This window comes from Pteropus medius, unplaced genomic scaffold (genome assembly GCF_902729225.1).
Source record: "Pteropus medius unplaced genomic scaffold, Ma_sr-lr_union100, whole genome shotgun sequence".
In the NCBI taxonomy this organism is placed as follows: Eukaryota; Metazoa; Chordata; class Mammalia; order Chiroptera; family Pteropodidae; genus Pteropus; species Pteropus medius.
The window spans coordinates 26,206,333-26,228,362 of NW_024355205.1; the positions used below are offsets into that span (position 1 = coordinate 26,206,333).

Sequence of the window (22,030 nt, forward strand, 5' to 3'; positions counted from 1 at the left end):
TCTACATAGCTGCTCTCCTCACCCTACTTGGGCTTTGTTACCCCATGCACACCACCCTTCCATGAAGATGACCTCTCACTCTTCTAGACTCTGACACCCTACTCTGGGGGGGCTTGCTACACAGATGTCCTTCTCACCCACCTCAGTTTCTGGTGCCATGAGCTGAGTTATTCAGCTCCTAATACCTCCATCTCTGCTGACCTGTTTGGCTTGTTTGCTGTGCTCTGCTTATTAGACTTAAGATTAAATCATTCAGGAAAGAAAAGAAGGGAAAGGAACAACAGCTCATTCGATATTAAAATTAAATACCAAACTTCTAAAATATGTAAACAACTCAGTATAATATTAAAGGAGAGGTATGAGGTGTACTTATGGCAACTTTTTTTGTATTAATTTATAAAAGTAATAAGTCTTGCTAGCAGAGTTAATTGCAGCACCATGGAAGAGAGAGCCTTGATTGATGGCTTACTGTGGGTGAAGGTGAGACACCAACATAATTTCAACTGAAGACAAAGCTTTAGGACACATTTCCCCTCCTTCAGTCAAAATTCATTTAATCATATTTTTTTTTTGCGATGGTTCCATTTTCATTTATTTGCTACTAAGAAATGGTCTTGGATTTTGTGACTGCAAGGGACATACCTCTGTGTACCATCTATCTTAATGCTCTTTAAGAAATATTTTCTTGGAAGAATTAAGTCATTTTAAGTCATTTATTACTTTCCTAGGTCACAGATTACCAAATACATTTTACATGAGGAATAGGGATCTGCTTCCTCAAAATACTGCTGGTGAGTAAGGCAGGAGCATGAGGGAGGCAAGAGCAGAGGCAGGTCATGGTGGAACTCCAGGTGGAACCACAGGGGACATTTGTCTAGGGCTCTAGCATTAACACCCCATCACATCATGTCATTGGTCAATGGTAGCTTCTTTCCTGAGCAGCATGTCTCTACGATTTGCTCTAGTCTATTGGGCAAATGCAAAACACCACTAACTTGATAAACCCTAACAGCTCCTATGGAATTGTTACAGTCTATCATGTCAAGTTCTACTTTAGAGAGATTTTTGACTCTATGGATCATTGATTTGGTAAATCAAAATGAGTCCTTTAAAGCGTTCGTGTTTGATCAGGTTGCTGATGATGCCTTGCATGCTCAATGAAACCATCCTTTCCGCGGTCCAGATACCTGATGAACTGGCATAGCTGCTTGTTTCTTTTGTTCATTCCATGAAGGAGAGACCACTTTTTCAGTTTTTTTTGTTTAGTACCACTGCTTAGAAGTGTGCTTCTCTTTCACTCTGTGGGATGCTTGAAGTGATTTTTAAGGTATTTTTCGAGATAGTGTTAATACTTAAGGGACAAATGGCTTATTATTGAACTTAGAACAGGAAGACTTAGGTTTGAATAATGACACTGCTACTTACTAGCAGCGTGGCCTCAGTTTACTCATTTACTGACAGGAGCTTCTCAAGTACTCTGTATACCGGAAAGACTCTCAAAATGAACTCTTGGCTTCTCAACAAATGCCTCGTTTGTGTACACCCTCTGAGTCAAGGTTTTTTTTCTGAGCCTCAATTAAAAATATTCACGTTAAAGTCATTTCAATACTTGAAAATACTATGCAAATGCCAGGCGCTATTAGTATTATGTACAAAAGTCATTTAAAGGTGAAACAATTCATTAAGAAAAAATCCAAATGAAAGCAAAGTAATAATATAAAGAAAATTACCGTAAGAACTGTTGAGAGAATTTTGGCTTTCCAAAGGTGTGTTTTGGATTTAATGAATGCAAATATATTTACTTTTTCAATGTTTCAATAGTTATTCTAAGTTTCAAAAAGTTTCGAAAATGTAAATTTTATCTCAAAATGATTCTTATACCAAAGAGGCATATTTTAGGGTGGCAAACTCTGCTGCCCTTCAGGGGAATGCATATATCACACAGGAGGCAATTTCAAAATTGGGGGAATAGGTTTATGAAATGTGGGAAGCTGGTCACTTACAAAGAATTGTCTTCATAGCTGTTGTGAAATCCAGTGGACCAAAGGATGAGGCCAAGGCATTACAAGTGTCTGCTACAAGGAAGAAAGCAAATAGTGTGAGAAGTCGTTATCTAATTATTTATAATAGAGTTGAGGTAGTGTCAGAGCTATAGGGTCCCGGACTATGAGGAGTGGAAAATGAGCTTCAAAGGCATTTCTCTAGCATTCATCAGAAGAGAGAATGCTGTGATTCTCTTGATTAATGTTGAGTATCTAAATTGATATATTTCTGTAATGGCTGAAGTCTAACAAATCATTTTTGCTTGAAGGAAGCAACTTTTCAGAAAAGCAATGACATATGTTCTGACCCTAAGTTCATTAAGCCACATCTGATCTATAATGTGGTGTTCTTGGTGGAGCTATCCTCAGGAAGGAAGTGTCTTATGCAAATGGTCATTTCAGATAAAGCTCCCACGACATGGAATAGCATATTGGAGCTCTGGTTTGAGGCAGTCTCTTGGAAGTGAGAGGAGCAGAGTTTATCGCCCCAAAATCTGCCTTTTCTGGGATATTGATTATTTTAAGTGGATTATTTTTAAGAAACAAACAAACAAACAAAAAACTCAGAAAGAACCCTTGATGTTCTCCCTCACTTACTAGAATTAGATAGAGCACCTGCTCCAGGAAGGAAGCTATCACTGTAGCTAACTATAGTTTAATATGGACTGAGTGTGATGGATAAGGAGGAACCTAGCAAGGCACATTTGATCAAAGTCCTCTCTGTGTCCCATTGTTGAAGATGATCCAGTAAGCATTTATTTACCGAACATTCGTGTTTCTGTCTCCATATGAATTGCCTTCCTGCCCTTTGAAGTCCCAAACTATCCCCCTTCTTCTTAGCTGAAGATGGCATATAAACCCCAACTACCCAATCTGTTCTAGGGGCTTATATTCCTAGGGAACTCTTATATGTACATACGTAACAAATGTGGTCATTTCTTTTATCTGTCTCATGTTAATTTGATTAGTCCAACCAGAAGAACTTGAGGGTAGGAGGAAATTTTATTTTTCCTTCCTCACAGAAGCATTAACATCATGTTGCAAATTTTTATTCCAGAGAAAACCAAATAGTTGTAAGTTGAAGAGCTATTAAGGTAATAAGCAGTTTATTGGATCTGAGATTTTGAATGACCATCAATACTCATCTGATCCCTTACTTTACAGAGGCTCATAGGAATTTGATAATTTACCTAATATCAAATAGTTTCTAAGTGGGCAGGCTGAGACCAAAACCTGCTTCTCCTGGAATTCAGTTGAATATTCTGCAACAGCATCATAGATAATATGCACTTGTCAATTTGCATAATCAATATTTCACTATTGTACCTTGCAGGGCCAGGGCCTGTTGTTTAATGTACGCAGTGATTCACTTCCTGACCTTTAGAATTTTAAATCAGCGGGCTTAGTGAAATTCCCCAGGCACCTTTACAAACTTGTGGAATGGCAGATGAATGCAGGCATTTGGAATGTTTTGAATACGAAAAGCCAAAACCGCACAAGTAAATGACAAGAGTTTAAAAAGAATACCATAACAGCTGGCTGAATAAATCAACCAAAGTTGAAACATTCATTTAACTCATCTGTGGAAATTTTTTCTTGAAGTGAGAGATTCCTTGGGGGAAAGAGGGTACAGGTAAGCACATTCACCTCTTACCACTTCTGGAAACAGAATATGATGCATATTTATTCATACACACTATATATAACACACAACCACATTTTTTTTAATCCACAGAGGCCTGTGGAGTGGGTTCCAGATGCTGCGATCATCCCCACTCTGGGTAGGCCTAGGGCATGCCTGTCAAAGAAATCCCTACAACAGAAGAATGTACCGGCCTCTGAAGTTGGAGCCGGCATCTGAAGATGCTTCATGATTTTGGTTTGTACTTTTGCTGCGTGGGGCAAATGGGATTTCCACGGTTTCCTCCTGTTTGGCATCTTCCCCAGGCCAATATCTCCTTATGGCTAGGCAAGGATTTTCCTGCTGCTTTTGGGGAAGGAGATAGGGCCTCGTTTTCCTTTATACGTCTCCTATGAATCAGAGTCCTTGGAATTGTCCTTCCCAGGTATCACAAGTGAAGAACTACCATCTAAACTCAGGGGATCATATAGACTCTATTCAGATGTTCTGGATTGTTAGGTAGTTAGACATGAGGGATAGAGGAACAAAGGAATGGAGGCCCAGGCCAGAGATCGCCCAAAGAACATCTCAGTGGTAGTTAGAGAATCCCTCCTGCATCCCGAAAGACAAAGGATGGGAGGGCTATAACCTATAGCTGGTTTAATCTGGCCACAGACGTGCATGAAGAAAGTACTACCCTAACCTGCTCACAACCTCAGCCTCATTATACCATCGTTATAATTCTATTTTAATGCTTGGAAGTTCATCAATCTAATTATAACAGACTGAAATCTGGGTAAGCTTATGTACACTAGGCATAGATATTTAGCAGCCAAGTGTCAATCAAAATGACCTCACGTACCAATCACCTAGGAATGCCTTTGTAACCACCCATCACAGCCCAAATATAATACAGACCTTCTCACTTTAGGGTTGTTACAGCTCTCTTGGCTGAAAACCTGCCCCTCCCTAGGGTTATAATCTATCTTTTATTTCTTTTATCTTTTCACTTCCCAAATTCCACAGGGCTGCAGCCTTCCTTAGTGTGGCCCGTCTCCTTCTAAAATATACCTTTAATAAATCTTTTTCTAAATTTTACTGTCCTGTGATTCTTGGCTGCATAAGTGGGGAAGAACCGAGGAAAAATGCTAATTGTCCTTCTGCGTTGTTATGTCCCCACATGTCACTGGGGGAATCCCGGAGTTTGAATCACCCCCAAATGATAACAAGATCACCCAGGTTCAAGACTGGGTGTCTGCGGTCATGAGTGATGCCCAGGGGTGGAAGACACCTGTGACTGTACTCAGAGCAGCCACAAGCAGCCCTGACTTTATTCTGGCTTCCTTTTGAGAGGGAAACATCAACATGTAACAGTGCCCCTTGAACTTGTTTCTTCTGCCAAGGATGCCTGTTTCTGGCCACAGGTGTTGAAGGAAGTGAATAATGAGAGGCCCTGGACAGAGGGACAACAGAAACAGTGAAGACTGATATTAGCTGTTTCCTGGAAAGGTTAACAGAAGTAAAAGGGCATGTTTTATTAAAACAATCAGTGAAAAATGCTTGTATGTGGTACTCTTATGTTCAAATTTCAGTTATTATTTTTCTAATTAATATTCATATTCATATTTATAAAAACAAAGCACAAGATTAGATTAGTGTTAGAACTAATGATGGATAATAAACTTAAAAACACTTTCATAATGGAAAATTTCAAACATATTCAAAGAGAGAGCATAGTGTAATGAACCCCATGTACACATCACTCTCTAATTATACAATTATCAGTTCACAGCCAATTTTAATTTGACCTGTGCCCACTCTCCATCCCTCTTCAAGTTGTTTTGAAGCAAATCCCAGACATAATACCTCATCTCTATTAGGTTTATCTTAGTAGTGTCAACGAAAGAACATTCAGCCTAAGAAAAATTCCTCTAAGAGTTTATTTGAAGCAAACTGATGACAATTGCTGGGAAGCAAAATTTCAATGGATTGAGAAAATCCTCCAGAGAATAGCAGTTTTGCAGCTTATTTTATACATTGGAATCAAAGAAGGAGACGTAAGGAGAGTTACATAAAATCCATTGGTGGTAGGTTAGGGAGGTGGGCGAAAGCGAAGCAGGGAAATCTCTCAGATTGGATAAAAAGCAAAAGGAGAGACACATCCTATTTTACATTAGTGGGTACAGGATAATATTTACAGCAGATGGAGATGAAATGTGGGCAACAAGACAACAATGAGGGTTTCTGTGCTCTGGTGCATACTTTGTGCCTTTGAAGGTTCTGGAAAATAAAATTACTCTGACATTTCAAAGGTATGTTATCTTAGATACATAAAGACGAAAGACGATTTCGAAGGTAAAAATTGACCTTTGTCAGGGAAGCTTCAGGCCTGGGACATGACTACCCACCATGACCTACTTTTAGTTAGGAATTTTTATGTTCAGACCACCCTTGCCACTTTTGGTCTCTGAGTTTGTGAGGTCCGCCATGCGGCCTCTCCTGAGCTTATCAGGTTTAATGTGTGGCCCCTTTTTCATTCAGAATAGTTTTGATGGTTGTTTTTTTTTTAAGTAATTTTAATAAAATTTTCTCTTGTTAATTTGATTAGTAGTGTAGCCAGAAAAACTTAAAGAACTTAGGAGGGTAGGAGGAAATTAATTTTTCTGCCCCCACAGTTTCGACAAATGTATGGTATCATGTAACTACCATTACATTTTCCAACAACAATTTCGCCACCCTAAAAATCTTCTGTGCTCCACTTATTCATCACTCTCTCCTTGTCCCCCAAGCCCTGGCAGCCATAGGTCATTTTACTGTCTCTATAGTTTTCCCTTTTCCGAAATGTCGTACACTTTGAATCATATAGTATATAGGCTTTTCAGACTGGCTTCTTTCATTTATCGGTATGCTCTAAGTTTTGTTTTTTAAAATACATATGATTTATAGTTAATGAAAAGGATTTCACAGTGCGTGTTCGATGTGAAGGTGTGGGAACTGCTTTTGATACTTGTCTGCTTCCTTGACACAGTATGGGGCAGTTTGGAGGGCTTTCCATTCCAGAGTTGAGCAGAGGGTCAGAAGTAAAAATACCGGGGTTCTGGACCCTCTATATACAAGCACATTGTTTGGGTTATAGCTGATGCATATGGGGTGTAGAGCAGTAGTTCCTGCAGTGGATACACAAACTGGCTGCCGCCTGAAAATACAGATTCCTTCAGCCCTAAGAGCTTCTGATTCTCAAGGTAATGATTCTTAAGTTCTCTATATTTGCATAGGGCCAATTACTTATTTACTGAAAGATATGTACGGAAGAGAAAAGCCTCTGATTTTGTATCATGACTACTTAAGAATCATCTAGTGCTTGAGCATTTGTCAAGTGTTTTTACTTGCAGTTTCATTTCGTTTCCACCATAGCTGTGTAGATCTGCATTATTATCATATTTATTGTCCGAATAGAGAAACAAAGGCCGAGAGAAATGCTGAGTTATACTGCATTGACACAGTGAAGAGCTGAGTGCAGTGGTTGGATGTAAGATCACAGTCAAGGTCAGCTAGGACCATATCATAACTACCACAGTGTCAGTCCTGAGCCCCAGATATGTGCTCCTAGGTAGAAGGTATATGACCCAGACATACTGACTTCCAGGGCCTCACTTGAAGCTGGAAGTCAGATTCTACCAAGCACCTTCTCTTATTCTCCTAAGCCAACCAAGATTTCTCCAGATACCTATAGCTCAGCCTAAAGGAGAGACTTCCAAGTCGAAATGAATTGTCTTACTGTGTGATGACATTAAGACTTCTCTCATCTGAGTGAGATTATTATACTTTATCTCCTAATGGATCTTTTTCAATGTGAACCATATTTCTGCTCTTTACCTTAGGGATGGTTAAAGCAGTCGTTGTTGAAATTGGACCGTGTGGTAAGTCCTGTATTAAAGCAAGGGCTTGTTCTATTTTTAATTGGGAACAGTAGGTGACAATGTATAATTATTTATTTTAGAGGTTGCAAGATCACTTACCTCCCTCTTCAACATCTTTTCTCCCATCTTACTATAGTGCCTGGACTTTCTACCATTAGAGTTATTCCTTAGAATTTGTAAGGCTTTGTGTATAAATAGATCCTGTTAAAATAACATGCTACCTATAAAAAGCAACCCATTAGCATCCATTAAGTCTTAAATGTTAATTATAATCATGAAGTTTGAAAATTATGGCTAAATGAGACTTCTAGATATCTTTGAATCCAAGGACTGAGCCAAAGTTCAAATGATTCTAATGTTGCAAAAATATCGATAGATTAAAGAATATTTCCCTCCTTCCCTTTATCTTATTCTAAACTGCTACTATTTCATGATATATTTAAGTGTTAAGCATGTCAGATACTGTCAGGTCATCAAAGATGGTCTAAGATATGGTAAGTCTGTACTTTCTCTTTAGAGCTTTATGGGAGAACTGGTTTTCTCTCTTTTCCCTTGAGAATTTTGCTTGGCTCTTTTGTCTGTCCTAATTCTACAGTAGTTGGTCTCGGGTTGGATTTGTGATTTTGTACATTGCCGTAGAACCTCACGTTTAATCAAGCTATTTTTTTAGATGATTCTTATCTTTGATTTTGACTATATTTTGTAGTCTAACAAGTTATCCTGATTTTCTTTTTGAAACATTAAACCGTATTTAGAGTCCAGCTTATGCCATGTTGAAGTTCAAGTTCTATTGGCTGGCTAAATTTTTCTATGAACTTGTTGAATTGTCAACAAAGAGAGTGGATTACTGATAAATTAAGTATATTTTTACTCTTTGTAACAGTAAAATGGAGGAAGGAACGTCTTTGCCTTTCCACCACCTGACACCATCATTCTAACTTTATTCATTAATTTTATTTTGCAAAGTGTGAGACCCAAGATAAAATATTTGCTTTTCTTGGCTATAGTCTGGCTCCCAGCTAAAATATGAATCTGTTAGTTTATTTGAATGTATTATATAAAATCTTGTTATTGTGCTGATTCTGGGATCCTGACTAAATGAGAAATGAATAAAGTACATTTTGATGGAGGAAATAGTAATCCAGAGCAAGAGAAAGAGGGCCAGGCTGCTTTGGTTGGGTGCCTCAGTTCATGACGCCGCGTAGTCGAGAAGCTTTAGTTTCCCATATGTAGTTTGGATATTGAGATTGGCGGTGATCGAGGCATAGGAAGTAGGATACAAAAGCGATTTCTTCTAGTTCACAGTTTTATTTTGAGAACAGCCCAGAGCAAATAAAAGGAAGCAAATTGTATCTGAACAGAACTTCAACGATCCTGCTTGTAAAGGGCAGTCTCATTCAGGTGTGTCCTAGGGATGGATTCGTCGTCATAGGTAGACTTGGTGCAGTTTAAGCAATACTCCAGCAATTAAAGAATCTGAGAAGACCTCAAACACCTTAGACCCAGGCCTCGTGATAGCCCTACTGTGGGTACAAACGTGAACCTGAGGGACTCATTCCAAGCTAGAGTGAAGGATTCTCTAGAAAGATCCTTGGTTCTCAATCACTAAGCAGTAGACTACCTGTGTCAGAAACCGATGTTGTTAAAATGCAGATCCCTGGGCCCCACCTCAGTCAGGCCTGCTGGAGCACTTCTATGAGGTAAGGTCTAAGAATCTGCATCTTCACAAACATCGATTATTGAAGGATTCTTATTCATATCTAGGGCAGCTATTTATCCCTGGGGATTATGTCAAACTCATCACTTGGGAATAAAGGTAGAACTCTGAGCCTGCAGCTCAGATGAGCTGGGATATTTTTGGTAGAGCTTCCTATTATAGATAAAACTATAGTCGCATCAGTAGCAAAAGGACTTCATAAAATATTCCGGCCTCCATGGTGGCATAATTTCCTGTTGTTCTCCCATCCTGATATGTTCTAGAGAAATTTCATTTTTTCATCAAGTTCTCTCAGATTGATAAATGTGCTGAGGCTCCGAGTGTACTTGCACTTCTCACACTGGAATGTAATCTAATAGAATAAAATTTCATAGAGCTGTTTGGATAACATCTCTTTGGATAATATAGTACAACAAATGGATTGTATCTGTGTCCTTATATAAGTTTAAGTTTTGTCTGTTATTTCTATGTTGTATTATTTAATGGACACAGGCTAGGCACTACCCTAGTGCTTTAATTATATTCTAACGTAATATGAGTTCGCACTATTATTTAATTTTGGTAGAGGAGTAGAATTGACGTAGCAATGGTGTATATAGTGATCTGATAGCTGAGAGCTGCTCTGCAGTGGTGATGGAATATGGAGGATCAACTTTGGATTCAGATACACATTGGTCCTAGCTTTTCCTGGTTTAGAAAAGCTGTCTGTATGACCTTGGACATATTGTTCAATTTCTCTGAGTTTCTGCTTTCTCAATTATAAAAGGAAGACAATAGTATATTACTTCTAAAATATAGAAAATCACCTTAATACAGTGTCTGGAACATACCAAATGCTTAAGAAACGTGGTGCCTTTCATTGTACTACTGGAATGAAGAACTTCCGTATGCTCAGCTATGGTTTGTTATTGAGCTGGGAATATTTCACATTTCATCTTTTCTTTCTTATTCTTATAATTATGCTTTATTCATAATGCAGCCATCCTCTTCTACAGGAACAGCAAAACATGGTACCATCCACGTTATGTTATTAATTTTGCACAGAAGCTGCTGACAGTGACCTCTCCAGCAGTAACATTCACTCCTTTGCCTGAAAAAATTTCTCACAAAAGTTCTCCTCGAGGCGTGAGCATCATTCTTTGTCCTCCCACTGCTTCGGCGTGACACCTCATCAGTAAAATGCACATTTGCAGTTTGGCTGAGGTCTTTTTCTCTACTTTGCTCAAAAGGCGCCGCTGACCTTTCTAATTAGTTGGGTTGCAGATGACTGAGCTTGCACATATGAGGCCCAGTCAGAAAATAAATCTCCCCTGTTTCTGTCTAGTGGATCACCAAGAGTCAGGAAAAATTTCACTGGAAATCCGTAAATCTTTTATCTTCCTTCCTGAAGGGATATGAGAGACCAGCTCTCCTGCCTTTACTTATGGGAGAATTCCTGCATGCGTGAGGAGGTTTTTTGATGTCAGATTTTTGTACCGAGGTTCACGTGGGTGGCTAGAATTAGCATCCTGCAGTTTGGAGTGAAATTCGATTTGGACTGGTAAAGGGCAGCATTAATATGTCTGGGGTATGTAAATCACCTAACTTCTTCTCATGAGCTGTGGGTGGTGTAAACCAAAATCCCCCAAAGAGTAATAGAAAACGGAGAGATTTTATTCGTGTGAAACAGTTTTCAAACCAGGGAAACACCACCTCTGGTGGAAATCGAAAATGCACTCCACTGAGACAAAAGGGAGGCCATCTTTTAAATAGAAAGTTCTTGCCCAAGTTCCTGCTTAGGTCTGTTTTACATAAATGACGTATCCAAATTCGCAGGGCTCTGATTGTTCCTAATCGCACAGTCCTGATTGGTCGGTATTACGCATTCTGATTGGTTGTTGTGGAGAAGTTCTGATTGGACAGGGAAGGTCTCGGTCCATTGGTCTAAAGACAAAACCAGGGTTTCTCTGCAGCGGTAGACTCAGAGGGTGTACAGAAACGAGGCATTTGTTGAGAAGCCAAGAGTTCATTTTGAGAGTCTTTCCGGTATACAGAGTACTTGAGAAGCTCCTGTCAGTAAATGGCCATTAGACTCTCATTATTTATTAAATTTGAACCCTCGGTTGACCATGAGGAGTCTATCTCAACAGATAAATTCCTTCTCAGGGTCACATCAAATGAATCTTTCTTCTTCGGGTTCACAATAGTTTGCGTTTCTCAGACTGAAAACCCATAGTGAGCAGAAGGATCAAAGTGGGCCTGAGAACAAGCTCTGGAAGCATAAAAGGAAGAGGAAGATGTTAAGATCATGGAGTCCATCATCTTATTTCACATAAAATGGGCATTTCAGCATGTCCAAAAGCATAGAGAAAGTTGAGCTTCTCCAAGCAGTTAAACCAGCCGTCAACAGACAAAACACATATTTTAAGAAGCTGCACTAACCATGAGGTGAGACTACGACCCCAGCCTCCAGGACTATGGAAATCTCCAGACGAGTGCAAGAGATATTGGCAAAGATCTGGGAACGGCTTTTCTCACCTGAGAATCAGCATTCCAGGATTCTCCAGAGGGCCAGGCAGCTGCAGAGCCGAAATACAGCAACTTAGAGCAAAGGGGTTGCTCTCAGGGGGCCACAGCTGTCGAAAACACTGAAAGCTCAGACCCTAAAATTCTGCTAGATCTATCATACCAGCAGACCAATGACACATGGCTGCCAGTATCACTGGTGAGGTGAGGCAGTCAGCCTGTGAACTGCTTCTTAGGTTCTAGGTGAGTAACTGAGAGTAAACACTGAGAGAACTTGAAAGCAATTTGACATTGCTATGACATCCTCCAGTGGAATCAGTGGCATATATTGTATAGGTCTTGGACTTTGGGGATTGTGTTTTATTTTAAAGCGTACGTTAGAGGAAAGATTGGCCCTTCGTCACAGACTGTTTTTATGCCCACCCATGTTTTGTATTTCTCCAGGCCTTCCCACCACCCTCATATCCATCTTCCACTGCTCCTCACCTCCCCACAGAGAAAAACTCATGACTTTTAGGTTTCAGGTTCTTCTCCCCTCAAGGTGCATCTCCGATTCTGCACCCAATTCCAAGGTTGGTGTGTGTGCGTCGGGGGGGGGCGGGGGGGAAGTTCCCTACACCACCAAGCAAGTCAATTCTGACACCCTCTATCTAGAGATTGTGTCGGATTACACAAGTAAAGGTCTCAGTCCTGTAAGACTGCTGCAATTCAGCAGATGCCAATTACAAGTCTAGTTTATCACCTGTGCTTCGGACCGATCAGGTATAATTGGAGGTTCCAACCACTCCCTCTTTGGGTTTGATTAATTTGCTAGCGCGACTCACAGAACTGAGAGAAACATTTTACTTACCGGATTGCAGGTTTATTTTTAAAGGCTATAACTCAGGAACAGCCAGATGGAAGAGCCACATAGGGCAAGGCATGGAGAAGGGGCAAGAAGCTTCCATGCATCACTCCCCCCAACTCTCTTCTTGTTCACCAACCTGGAAGCTCTCTCAGCCCTGTCCTTTTGGGTTTTTATGAGTGCTTCATTACCTAGACACGACTGATTAAATCATTGGCTGTTGGTGCTTGAACTCAATCTCCAGGCCTTTTCCCTTCCCTGGAGGTCAGGAGTTGGGGGGTGGGGATGTGTGAGACTGGAAGTTTCAATCACATCCTAGTTGGTTCCCCTGGCAACAAGCTCCATCCTCAAGTGCTTTCCAAAAGTCACTCCGTTAACATAACAAAAGACACTGTTAGGAAACTCTAAGAGTTTTAGGAGCTCTGTGCCAGAAACCAGACTAAGACCAAATATATATATTTCTTAATATAAATCATAATGTTACAACATCACTTACACTAAAACTGAGTGCTGACTTGACAGCAATGACATATCTTGAAGTTTTCAAGAATATGATCCCTAATGAAGCAACAACTAGAAAAATAAAAAAGTTCCTGTGACTGTCAAAATGTGGCAGAGTAGTAGCAGTCCTGGCTGAAAACCCCGGGGAGGAACTGGTTGGCTCGAGAAGGTTAATGAGACAATCTTCAAAAGAGAAAATGATTTTGTGAACAGTCCCTTGATTACTATTTAATCCAGATGGTTCTATTGAGTTACTCTAACATCTGTAAGGTAGATGCAGGCAAATTTAATCACTTATCGCTGTAAACGGTAGAGTTTTTAAAAATATTGGACTAATGTTTTTCAAAGGCAAATGCAATGTCTTAATCATTTTCTGGAAAATGATCCAAATGTAAATTTTTCAATCACAATTGTAAGCTGTGGTTGATATGGCAGCATTGTGGCTGAAGTGGACTTATTTTTGTACTATTACTGATTTCTTTGGTGCATTTTATTTGGTCAGCCTTAGGATACACATTGAACAAGTTTCTATCCTTGCTTGATCATTTAATGTTTCAGGAAGTGATATTGAGAGGAATGAGGAGTTTGACAAACCTAGAAATGAGTCGTCATGTCCACTGAGCTAACAATGAATTGACAGGTTGCAAGTAACTTTCCTCCCGTCAAGAGTGATTTCCCATCACGTCTCAAACTTTTCTCCATTCACTAGTGAAGACGAATGCTACTCTCCTCTGAGGTAGTAGAGGACAGTCACATTGCTGACGAAAAGACAGCTTTTCACACTCTCGACTTCCTCAAGAGAATGTAAAACTAATTGGTGTGTGGCACGAGAGGATGAGATTTGGCAGAATTGGCAGGTGTGAAGATTCTTTCTTCACATCGTGCAAGGGGACAATGACGGATATCTCCTGATAGGAGCTGTTTCCCGTCGCCGAGTGCTGGCCACCACATGACACTCTATAGCGACAGAGAAGATGTGTGCTACTGTGAAAAGTACTGACATATGATTGGGTTCTGGGAACTGAGCCTCATGACACTATGCTGGGAACTAACTCATTAGCTGTGATCTTGTAAAAAATCTGGCATTCTGAGGTGAAGTGGTTTGATCACCAATATGTCACATAAAGAGGCTTTAGAGTAACTTTAAAAGGCAAATTTCAATATGAAAATAAAATGTTTCAGTCTAATAACAACATTCGACTTGGAGGGGAATATATTCAACCATTTAAAGTGTGCATGCATTCGTGCACACGTGTGTGTACATAGTGGATGTAAAAATATCAAAGAAAGTGAGCATCGGTGCGATTGAAAACTGAGAACCAGAAAATACCAATGTGAGTTATGATATCAGTAGACCCACGAATTGGCAATGATGCAGAGGTGCTTTATGATCCTTGGCAGGCAATTAGGTAAGAGTCATTTCTCCTGGCATAGCAATTCGAGGTGGTTATTAACCATGTACGTATACTGAAATTTGATGGGCTAAGAAAACCAGTTTTTAAAAAATAACTTTCACACTGAATTGCTCCTTCCACAACGCTTAAAAATAATAATAAAAAAAAAAAACCGCACACACAATGAGCTGAAGTAAGAGATTTTTATGCCAAACAAAGATGACTAAACTGAAAGTATGAAATCTATTTTTAGTGGATCCTGACATTCTTTACTGCTTGCATTCCCGGTTTTCAGATAATATGTTCTCCAATTGGCTGGTTAGTGTGCTGTAAATCACATTTCACTATGTCAGCAAACAATGTCATGAACTTAAAGAGTAAAACAAATTCAACTTGGAAAAAAACTAACATAAAAACACCAAAGTCTAGAGAAGTAGAAAATGGGGAACAGTTAAAGAAGAGTTAAAATAAAAAATATTACAGGTTGTTTTCTGGGTGTATAAGTGCAGATTCTTGTTAGTACACTACTAGTATCTATCTACATGGCTATGAAAACAAATGCTCAGTCAGTCAATTAAATGGGGAAAAAAGAAAGTGTCAGCTTTTTGAGATATATGATTTATATTGATATATATTTGTATATATAACATATATTTAATTTGGTATACATATTATCTACACAGTTATAGTTTGAACTTTCGAATTGATTCCAATTACATTATATTCTCAAATACTTATTTAATGTATATTAAATATAAGTATATATTATTTAACAATATTATATGAATATGTTAGACGCACATGTAAATTAAATACTTATTTTTAAGTCTGATCATCATGTTCATTAACCAGGGAGGGCAGCAGAATTCTATATTGCTATGTAAATGTACCACAGACTTAAACATTAAGTACTTTCCTTACATTTTAAGTGTGCTTATCTTGAGTTTCCTGCTTCTGTGGCACAGGGTTGGCTGATACCAAAATACATGTGAAATATTTTTTTAAAGTTAACTCAATCTTTCTTTTAGAGCAATCAGTTTTATTGTCCTAGATTATACATTAGGATCAAAAATACAGTTACAGTTATTGAACTAGGTTTGTTCCATGTAATATCTACTTGAAAAATTGATTTATATAAATTTCTGAGCATACTCACTTATTGATGTATTTTTTAAAATTAAATTATATTAAAATAATTGAATTCTAAGTGAAGTAAAACATAAATGAAATGGAAGATGATAAAAATACCAGTTTCCTGATCTCCATTTGTAGTTTTTTTTACTTTTCTTTGTTGAACCATACTGATGATATGGTTACATTTATAATTATTTTAAAAATACAATTAAATGTCTGATTTTGGAATATGGAAAGTGGAGGCCAAAGGGAAGTATTCTCATCTCAGTCAATAGGAAAAGTGGAGTCTTCCTCAACGCAATGTGGTAACATATCTCATCACTAGCAATTTCTCACTATCAGCATAAGATTTTGCCAGTGGATATAAATCTGCCTGCTTGCTTTTGCTGTCAATCAAAAGCAGCATCCTGGCATTTCATTTGGTGTTTCACAGACTAGAAATTTTTAGTAACCTGACAACATGTGACTTGAAAACATGAGCAGGGTTGCGAATTACATTCTCCTCCGGTCTTGATAACTAAAGGAAGTTAGAACTGACAAATTCCTGGTGCAAGACAGAGAGCTAGAGAATATTAAACTCACAGTTTTAGAGGTTTTGCCATTGAAAACTGACTTTGGAGGTTTTCAGACTGAGAAGGAAGGGCAGCAGACCTAGGAGTTGGGAGTCAGCCGAAATTGTGCTATCTTTTCCCCACTGGGATTTTTCTAAGTAAAATAGTTAATTAAAATCTCAGGATCTCAGTTTCTGCAGCTGTAAAGTGAGAGGTTTACATAGATAAACTCTAAGTCCCCTTCAAATAAAAAATTTGATTCTTGGATGACACTGTTTATAATGGATCCTGATTATGCAGATGTATGATCTAATCCTATGGAATCTACAAATTAATTTCTCAGGTATGATATTATTAGCTCTTTTGATGGCTGTGTGTCATTCATCGTGTGACTTTAACATTTCCTGGTCTATGTGACATCTGATCTATTACTGCTGCATCCTGAACTGAGGCTTTGGCTGAGCGGAAATGTCCAGGTGCAATCCTTATAATCCAAGGAGTCTCACAATTATCCATGGGGACATTCAAGGGACCTTAAAGAATTTATGTTTTTATTAGTAATTTCTCTTCATGGCCTTCCTGGGAACAATAGAGGAAGTATATTTTCTGACAGCTCCAACTCTATAACGCCCACAGCATCTCAGCATGATTCCAGTCTTAGGTGTCTGGAACTCAGAAGTACAAAGGTCATCGTCACAGTTTCCTAATATCGGTCATGCATATGTGATCAATACTCTTTAGAGGGCACTTAAAATAGACTAGAATGTTAGAGGTAGAGAGAAATAAATTCAAATCCCAGTTGCAACAGCTGGCTGTGTAACTGTGGGTTATTTGACCTCTCTCCTTTGTAAATGGGCATGATGGATTACATGAGGTCACCTTTTGTAGACCACCTAGTATGATACTGAAGATTCAAAGAGTAGTCTCATTGTGCTACCCTTCCATGCTGTGTTCACTCTGTTAAAAATAAAATCAATTCAACCTGTTAGACTTCTAACGACCTGTTAAAAGATGTCAGCATCTTTAGAACTGACCTTCTCTTTTGACTTGAGGCATATGCCACTGGCAGTATTTTGCACCAACTTCAAGAACATAATGTTCTTACAAAATACTTGTTAAGGTAGACTCTGAGTAGATCTTTACATTATTAAAAACAAAACAAACAAAACGACCAGACCAAAAAACACGAACCAGCTTTTTATTACAGAATAAACACAAATGGCCAATAAATATGAAAAAATGGCCCAATTTACCCATCATCAGAGAAATTCACAATTAAAAAAAGAACAACTTTCTTGAGATATAATTCACATAACATACAATTCACCTATCTATAATGTATATTTCAATGGTTTTTAGTATATCGATAGAATTGTACAATCATCACACAATTAATTTTAGAACATTTTCACCACCACCCCCCCATAAAAACTGTATAACTCTTAGTAGTTACTCCTTTTTTCACCCCACCTTACCCCCAGCCTCGATCTCTACTTTTTGTCTCTATAGATTTGCCAATCCTGGACATTTAATATAGATTGGAATCATATAATATCTTTTGTGACTGACTTATTTCACTTAGCAAAATGTTTTCAAGGTTTATCCATATTGTAGCCTGTATCAGTACTGCATTGCTTTGTTTTTTAACTTCAGAACTTACTATTTTTAAATTTTTATTATTGTGGTAAAATATATATAACATAAAATTTTCCATCTTAACCATTTTTAAATACACAATTCTGTGGCATTAAATTACCCTTACAATGTCATGCAATAATCACCACTATCTATTTTCAAAACATTTCATCAACCTAATCAGAAACTGTAACCATTGAGCAAAAAATTCCCTTTCCTCCTTCTCTCCAGCCCCTGATAACCTCTAATCTTCCTTCTGTCTCTGAATTTGCCTATTATAGATATTTCATATTAGTGGAATCATGCCATATTTATCCTTTTGTGTCTGGCTTATTTCACTTAGCATAATGTTTTTGATGCAGCATGTATAAGAATTTCATTCCTTTTCATGGATTAGTAATATTTTATTGCATGGATATACCACATTTTGTTTAGTCATTGATCTGTTGATAGAGACTTCAGTTGTTTTTACTCTTTGGCTGTTGTGAGAATGCCCCAGTGAAAATTGACATACAGATATGTTTTTGAGTCCTTGATTTCAATTCTTTCAGGTACATACTTAGGAGTGGAACTTCTGAGTCATAGGATAACTTTGAGGAACTGCCGGTCTGTTTTCCAAAGTGGCTGCACTAATTTACATTCCCACTAGTAGAGTATGAGGGTTCCAATTTGTCTATAATCTCAATCTCAGTAATATTTATTTTCTGACTTTTTGATTATAGCAATGCTTGAGAGTATGAAGTGATGTCTCATCGTGGTTTTCATTTGCATTTTCCTTATGGCTAATGAAGTCGAATATCTTTTCATGTGTTTATTGACCATTTGTATATTCTTATACTGTCAGTAGAAGTGTAAATTGATTTAAAAAAACAACTCTGGAGGACGGTTTGGCAATTTTTCTTTTTTATCCAACAAACTCACAGAAATTTACCTTATGGAGATAATTACAGAAATATGAAATGATGTGTGCTTAAGTTATTGCAGGTTTTTTTATAATAATGAAAAATTATAAATACACTTAGCAGATGTTTTAAAAACAAATTATTGTATGTTTAGGATAAAGATAGTATATTACATAGCTATATTAAAAATAATGACATGGAAATAAATATTTTAACATAAAATACTCATGAGATATTATTGGAATGAACAACATGAATTATTACAGAATAACATGCCATTTTACTATTTGTGTGAAAATGTTCACCTTTTCCTCTTTTTGTTTACATACAAAAGGAGGTATCCAGCAGGATTACTGGTAAAGGTGAATGGTGCTTATCTTGAAGTGGTGGGATTTGGTATTACTTTTTTCTTTCTCCTTTGAGATTTTCTTTAGTGTTAGAGCTTAAAAAAAAAAATCATATATTTTTTTTTTAAAGGAAAAATAGTTCTGTTCTGAACTTTGCCTATTGCTGTCTCCCCTTCCTCTTGGGGAGCGTACCACTTTGACCCCAAGTTCCTACTTTCAAGCCACAAGAGAATTCCAATAAACTAGAGCAACACGGAGAGTTGGTGTTAACAGAAGCTTCTGAGCCTGTTTTCATTGACTTTCCTTGCAATAATTACACGAGTTTAATTACAGCAAATAAATTAAAATCAGCACACTGGAATCAATATGCACAAACAAAATGTGCTTGTTTTACAGGTCCTAATAGGATCCCAAATGAGAACTGTTTACCAGCATATATTTCTAGCACATCTATCCTTGAATGGAAATTTACGAGGGATGACGGGAGAGGAATCTAGAACATTTCCCCATTCTCATAGTCATCATTAAGCAAGAGAATTCAGTTCGTCCAGGCTCGTTCCAAATTGTTTGTGCTGTGTCATGCCTTTGTTTGTATTGTCATATATTTGCCCAGAAAGCCTCCCTCCCTCTCGAATTCATAAAAATCCCTCTGTTTTACCAAGTTTGTTCTACATCTTTGATTCACATCTGTGTCTCCCAAGACTGTGTAACTGCCTGGAGGTCCGTTTCTTGCTTGTCTGTCTGCATGGTTTCAGAGCAGAGTGCTTTTGCTCTTGCAGCAAGTTTGTCATAAAATATTGACACTTGCCAGTAACTGATTTGTCTGGAAAGTTACTCTAACTGGATCCATCGTTAATTCTTTCACGTCCTTTCCCCTCAAATATTCTCTTAATACATTAAAATGCATCGAGTAATCTCTGTATTTCATTCTTTTAATACATTAATATTCTCTTAATACATTAAAATGCATCGAGTAATCTCTGTATTTCATTCTTTTCCTTGAAGATATCCTTCCTGGAACACTCCATTTTCTGCCTCCAGTGCAAACTGGTGATCGCCTAGACTTGCTGCACAGCTATTGCCCTGGGATCACCCTTCTCCATCATCCTGGGAATCCCCTCTCCTTTCTGCTGGACTGAATCTACAGGAGCCTGAGTGTCATGAGGTCTGCATCCTGTGCACCCACACTTAAAGGGCTCTGCATTTGATTTAGTGTTCTGCTGTCACCACCTTGAAATTCTTAAATTTTGAACGAGAGACGCTGCATTTTCATTTTGTAGTAGGTCCTGCAAATGATGTAGCTAGTTCTGAGTGGACCCTACATTTTATGTTTTTTGCTTTTTTTTTTTTTTTTGGTAAACTACCTCATTTGAGGGAATACCTACTCTGGTAGCTTTCTGAGTAAAGCTGTATCGAAGGCAAAATTTTTTTTGAAATTTTACATGTGTGGAAAAATCTTTATTTTACTCTCATATGCTAATAAGAGTATGACTTAATATAGAATTCTTAGTTGGAAGTCATTTTCCCTCAGGGTTTTGAGGCAATTTCTTTATTGTCTTCTGGCCTCTGGTGCTTCTGTTAAGAAGGCAAATGTCCTCCTGATTCCTGATCTGAGAATAAGACCTTTATTTTCTTCCTCAGTTACAGCTTTGCCATCCACTTTCTGGCATCCAGGTTTGATTGCAGTTCTCTCCTCTCCTGTCACCTTGTTTTTGCAGGTGAATTTTTAAAACCATTTTAGCAATATTTTGAGAGAGAACAGAAGATGTAAACACGTTTTTAATCCGAGTTACTTTTAAAGGGCGCCGTCACTTTGAAAGTCTGCCCTTTCTCTTAGTATGCATAATTGAGTGGTAGTGGTTGGGAATAATTTGCATAAGAAGCCCCAGTGCCTTTTGGAAGTGACAGTAATCTTTCTTTTCAAAATTCAATGTTAAGGAAACCTCTACAGTGATCAAGGTCTGTGGCGGAGCAAAAGCACCAAGAACTCTGGAGAGAAGTTCACCTTGAGAAGAGTAAACCGTCCTGGTGAGATAGTGTTGTACCTGTGCTGCTGGATGAAGACTTGGCTGCATGAGGCTGCAAAAAAGAACTCTCTCTTTGGCGCCCAGGGAGGGGTACTGAACCGATTCTCTATAGTTGAACATTAATACATGTGGTTTTAGCCATCAATATTCTTGTACGTACATCTTTGCATGTTATTCCTTTTTATCCCATGCACCCTTTGCATGTTGCATTGTGCCTGGGTATCTCCAGAAAAGTCACTGCGTCCTCAGGCTTAGTGTGATTTTATTCGAAGAAAAGGATTTCCTTATAGAGACCTAACAAATTATTTTTCTCCAGTTCAATAAATGGAAGAAATATGAAGGTCATTTGAGCTTCTGTTTTTATTCGAGTTTGAATGTTTGTTAAGGTTCAGTTTCCATCTTTGATAGAATAGGGATGTATTTACAATACAATTATAATATCTAGTTATTAATATTCCAGGAAAAGGATGGATTTTTTTATGACCTCTGGGAATTCACTGTTATCCAGGTCTAAACCCATTTAGAAGTACTATACATATTTTATAAGCATATTTCTAGGAGTTTCAACCATGTGGAAGTATTCTGATGATAAAATTTAAAAAGCCTTTTCTTGTATTCTATTTTTACAGTTAGTGGAAGTGCAGGTGGGCAGCTGTGGGTTTTCATCTTTCAAGTTTCATCTTTCATCTTTTCAAGTTTCCCGGGTGAAATCTGAAATCGACCCCCATACATGCAGGGCAAGGAGAGACCGAAGAAAGAGGCAGACCACTCCAGACAGGTAGGTGGCAGGTTTAATAGGCAACTTACATATGAAGTTTGTCTGAGGTGACCACAAGATGAGCAGATCTGTGCACCCACCAGCCAGAATCTTAAATGTTTACGTAGAGGCC

General features: G+C 38.2%; 1 long non-coding RNA gene across 1 annotated transcript; it reads left to right on the plus strand.

Moving 5' to 3' along the window:
- The first annotated feature begins 3,751 nt into the window (after nucleotides 1-3,751).
- On the plus strand, nucleotides 3,752-21,429 carry LOC120598932 (uncharacterized). Its single transcript, XR_005651787.1, has 3 exons — nucleotides 3,752-3,921; nucleotides 20,119-20,278; nucleotides 21,052-21,429. It is a non-coding gene; the product is annotated as an uncharacterized LOC120598932 (long non-coding RNA).
- Nucleotides 21,430-22,030: the final 601 nt, after the last annotated feature.